Source organism: Paramormyrops kingsleyae, chromosome 14 (assembly GCF_048594095.1).
Source record: "Paramormyrops kingsleyae isolate MSU_618 chromosome 14, PKINGS_0.4, whole genome shotgun sequence".
Lineage (NCBI taxonomy): Eukaryota > Metazoa > Chordata > Actinopteri > Osteoglossiformes > Mormyridae > Paramormyrops > Paramormyrops kingsleyae.
The window spans coordinates 29389762-29395101 of NC_132810.1; the positions used below are offsets into that span (position 1 = coordinate 29389762).

Genomic DNA, 5340 nt, shown 5'->3' on the forward strand with positions numbered 1-5340 from the left:
TCGGTTGAAAACACAGTGCAGAATTGCAATTTGACTTTGCATATACGGAAGTAGAATTAAAATGGAATTGATTTCACATAAATTCATATACATAGTGTAAGTGCAGCTAGCTTTAACTATATGGTTTAATATTTCAATATGAATTACCCAGCATGTTAACATAAACAGTAATCACTGAATCCCACCTATACCCCCATCACACGATTATATTTACAGTTGAAAATTACCTGTTGGCCACCCCTACCCATTCCAGCACCTGCCTGAAAAGTCTACTGTACTGTTATTCATAATGAATGCAACCTTTAAAGTGTCACCTTTAGAATAAATAATTTAATTGTGATTTTGTGTACCATGGTGAAAGAGCATGGGAGTACACATGATGCATATATCTGGTCCAGCTTTGGAGTGTGTCAGATGGCAAAGGATGGTGTATTTGCTGGTGGCTGGTTATTGGAAAACAGCAGGTATTCGCTTAGAGGATTCTAGTGTTGAATGTTGAATGTTCTTGGGAGCTCTAACATTTCCCCCTGAATGTTGCTGTGCTATTCTTATGGGTAATATGCTGCACAAAATTGCAGTAATTATTTTATTAAAATATATTTTTGACCACCTCCTCAATGTATATGTTTATAACTATGATTAATAATCTGCTTTCTTCAGTTTTAATTCAGGAGTAAAAATCAGCCTTCTAAGTGAAAAGAAATAATGATTTGGTATTTATCGTGATAAATATCGATATTGACTGATAGGATTTTTTTTATTGTGATAACATTTTTGGCCATACCATCCAGCTCTACTATGATGTTAACCTTGAGTGATTGGCTTAGCTATGGCTGGAGTCAACCTGTGCCTGGGTAAATAGGCCTAAATCCTTAATTTTTTGCAACTTCTCCTGCTTCAGTGCCTCCCTTACTGTCTCTTACAGTCAGAATGACCAAATATAAGTGTAGTAGGTTACCACCATGCTTTCATTTTCAAAATAAAAGAGTTTCTGCATATTTCAATTAGGTTCACAATATAAATGAAATAGTTCATCCACGTTTTACTTTGAGAGCACATCCCCTTCTCTTGCTTGATGAATTAAACACTCCAGCTCTCCAGCTGCTAGCTCTCTACAGTAGTTCTCTGCTAGCTCTCTGGTTGCTAGCTTACTAGCTCCCCGGCTGCTGATGTAACCCAGGCCTATGTTTTTCTCAAATGTAAAAGAAAAAAAAGGTTTAATTTGTATTTTAATTCATGTTACAATATATTAATAAATATGTTGTATGAATACAAAATAATTAATTAAAGATAATGCAGCAAATTAAAGAAATAAATAAAATAAGTGCTTTAACTTTAATGTAGTCTTCCGGAAGTGATCTCAAAGAACTGACGAGACGGGGGAAAAAAAGAGAAGGAGACGTACTGTTAACGCGGTGCGACAGATTTAAGAACGAGATAAAAGAGTAATATACAGTAGGAATTACACTTTGCTGTAATACTTACCTTAGGGTGGATGTAAAAGAAAAAAAAGTTGAAATCCGTGATCGCAAGCCCTAAAAAGAAAAGGAGAGAGATTAATTAACTGCAACTTTAAGCGGTGACATAAAACATATTCAAGCTAAAACCTACACAGAGAAATTGTGACTTATGTAATTTTACTGAAGGGATTGATGAGTAAGATTTATGTTTTCGATGTATTTTTGTTTTTATATATCGTTGAGAGATGTCTGACAGGAAAATATACGGTTAATTTTCTTGTTTGTTTATCGAGCTACTTTACTTAACATAGATGACGCAGTTGAAATGGAAATGTTAATACGGATGTCGCTAAAGATATATCTTTGTGGAATTCATGGATGATATCTGTTTTTTTCCCGTTTTTATTTGCTGAAACTGTTGAGTGCACTTGTGGATGGTAAAATCCTCACACTTGGAACAGAAGTCAAGATGGCGAGCCTCCCAAACTGAAAAAACTACTTGGAGACGCACGGTTAATACAGACCTCCGGATTTTGACACGGTTGGATGACCATTTCCTTTTTTCTGCTTTAAGCAGCATCTGAATACGTTCTTTTTCCCGGAAAAAGAAAGACTGGTTTGCTTTATTTTAATTTTCATAATTTAATTGAACTGAACTCTGGTAAGAATAGGAAAAAATTACCATTTCTTGTTTTCATTGCGTAGGTATATATTTGGACCAAATGTGAATGTGTTGAAAAGAGGTTATGTTTAAGGGTTGATCGCTTGATGTCAGAAATGGTCAATTGCATTTTTTTGTGTTTAATTTTGAGTGTTGACGAACTAAAAAAAAAAAAAAAATCATTTAAGAAGCCAAAATCACTATTTATACGGTGTTAAACCTTTAAATAGTTACCTCATCATATGCAGTCAAATATTAGATATAAATTAAATGTTTAAAATAATTAGTTTTCATTTAATTAGAAGAGAATTAATTAGTGTTAAACTGGTGAATAATACTCTGACTGAACTCTATACAGAACAAAATTAGACAACTAAATTAGGAATTTAGATCCCACCAAAATATGAGAAGCTAACTAAATAGCCCAAACCGTTTCAATTACTGTTTTATTTCTCTTTATGTCAATTTCTGTATGTGATTAAGCTGTAGGAGTATATGCATATTTATTTTGTTTTCCTTATAAACTTAAGTTAAAAAAATTCAAACCGTGTTGTTTTTATTTACTGCCTCCCATTCGGTACCTAGAGCCTGGCCTATGGACTAGTGTGGCATTATTAGAAGGTAGGCGCCACACAGGTGTTACACTAGCTCTCCAGCTCTCTAGCCCTGTGGTTGCAAACGCACCTGCTGTCTGGCTGCTAGCCCGCCAGCTCTCCGGCTACTAGCTCACCAGCTCCCCGGCTCTCCGGCTGCAAGCACTCCGGCTGTCTGGCTGCTAGCTCTCTGGTTGCTAGCTCACCAGCTCCCCAGCTGCTAGCTCTCTGGCTGCTGGCTCTCCAGCTCTCCAGCCCTCCGGTTGCAAACATACTGGCTGTCTGACTGCTGGCCCACCAGCTCCCCAGCTGCTAGCTCTCTGGCTGCTGGCTCTCCAGCCCTCCGGTTGCAAACACACTGGCTATCCAGCTGCTAACCCACCAGCTCTCCGGCTGTTGCTCTTCGGCTCTTCAGTTGCAATCGCTGCTAGCTCTCCGGCCTCTAGCTCTCCAGCTCCCCGGCTCTCCGGCTGCAAACACTCCGGCTGCTAGCTCTCCAGCTCCCCGGCTCTCCAGCTGCTAGCTCTCCGGCTGCTAGCTCTCCAGCTCCCCGGCTCTCCAGCTGCTAGCTCTCCGGCTGCTAGCTCACCAGCTCCCCGGCTGCTAGCTTTCTGGCTGCTAGCTTTCCAGCTCTCCTGCCCTCCGGTTGCAAACACTCCGGCTGCCCGGCTGCTAGCCCACCAGTTCTCATCTGTCTCCCTTACAGAACTCACTGAAATCATCTCCAGCGCCAAAACCACTACTTGCATCCTTGACCCTGTCCCGTCCAGCCTTATCAAAGACTGCCTTCCAGCAATTGCTCCACTCATTTTATCTATCACTAAGTCCTCCCTCAGTTCCGGTTCTGTCTCCTGTTCACTTAAACTTGCCGCTATCACACCAATCCTCAAAAAACCTGGTCTCAATTCCGACATCATGGCAAACTTCCGGCCTATTTCCAATCTCCCATTTTTGTCTAAAATCCTGGAGCGCGCTGTCGTAGCCCAAATAAAAACCCACCTAAACTTCAACAACCTGTTTGAAACATTTCAGTCAGGATTTCGCTCTTATCACAGCACAGAAACGGCCCTTCTCAAAATCACCGACATTCTCCTCTCTTCTGACACCGGACATCTCAGAATTCTCATTCTTCTTGACCTCACTGCAGTCTTCGACACTATTAACCACAACATCCTCCTCTCCCGCCTAGAATCGTCTCTCAATATCACTGGCTCTGCTCTTTCCTGACTAAAATCTTACCTTCTCAACAGACAACAGTTCATCCATTTCAACAACTACCCCTCTCCTTCTGCTGCCTTGTCCCAGGGCATTCCCCAAGGTTCTGTGCTGGGGCCTCTTCTTTTTATCATTTACATCCTTCCTCTAGGAAACATCATTCATCGCCACAACCTCCGCTTCCATTGTTATGCAGACGATGTTCAGATTTACATCACCACAAAATCTGTTACTCCCCAAACCCACTCTACTCTCTCCAACTCTTACAGAGATAAAAGCCTGGATGCAAGTCAACTTTCTTCAACTAAACTATAACAAGTCTGACATGATAATCATTGGACCCAAATCCCTCACTGAGCTCACACGAAACTTCCACCTCTCTCTTGATCACTCCAACCTGACCCCATCCCCTCACGTCCTGAACCTCGGAGTCACTTTTGAGAGCAACTTGTCCTCTGTAACCCACATTAACAACATCACCAAATCTGCTTTTTTCCATCTAAAAAACATAGCTCGCCTCCGCCATTCACTTTCCTTCTCTGCTGCTGAAACCTTAATTCATGCCTTCATCACATCCCACCTCAACTACTGCAACAGCAATCTTTACGGCTTACCCTCCAAACTGCTTAATAAATTACAATACATTCAAAATTCTGCAGCACGGCTTCTCACACACTCCCAATTGCGAGATCATATCACTCCTGTCCTCCAAAACCTCCACTGGCTTCCTATTACCCATCGCATACAGTTCAAAATTCTTCTCCTCACCTTCAAAGCTCTCCATAACCAGGCCCCCTGCTACCTTTTGGAACTACTCCACCACCACACTCCTTCTCGTAACCTTCGCTTCGCTGATGCCAGCGTTCTACATCCTCCTGTCAGGACAAAGCACCGAACCTGGGGTGACCAAGCCTTCTCTGTGGCAGCCCCATCCCCCTGGAATTTGCTACCACAACCCATCAGACAATGTACAGACCTGCCAACTTTCAAGTCTCTTCTCAAAACCCATCTCTTCAAATCTGCTTATAACCTCTAACCACTGCTCTCTGACCCACATGCATGTGTTCATCTGGTTATTCATTTGTTCTTACTTGTGCTGTCTTCCTATGTAAGTTTTCAATACGCTTTGTTTTAAACTTTTGACTTTATGTAAGTGTTTTTAATGTATATTTTAACTTTACTGTATCTCCAAATTCTATGTAAAGCGTCTTTGAGTACCTTGAAAAGCGCTCTATAAATAAAATGTATTATTATTATTATTATACGTCTTGCATGGCTATGCCTTCTTTTTTAAGTGTGGTGGGTGTGTCCATGCTGAGGAGGACAGAATACACGTAACTCAAAAGTGCATAACTTTTTAAGTGCTTTTTTTTTATTTGAGCACTTAATGGGAGGATGTATCCCTAAAAGA

At 41.0% G+C, this 5340-nt stretch overlaps 1 long non-coding RNA gene across 1 annotated transcript; it reads right to left on the reverse strand.

Annotated features, from left to right (window-relative positions):
- Window positions 1–1349: 1349 nt before the first annotated feature.
- LOC140578310 (uncharacterized) lies at window positions 1350–3345 on the reverse strand. The gene is made up of 3 exons (XR_011982404.1): window positions 3097–3345; window positions 1486–1535; window positions 1350–1368 (listed from the first exon to the last, which is right to left on the reverse strand). It is a non-coding gene; the product is annotated as an uncharacterized lncRNA (long non-coding RNA).
- Between the last annotated feature and the right edge of the window lie 1995 nt (window positions 3346–5340).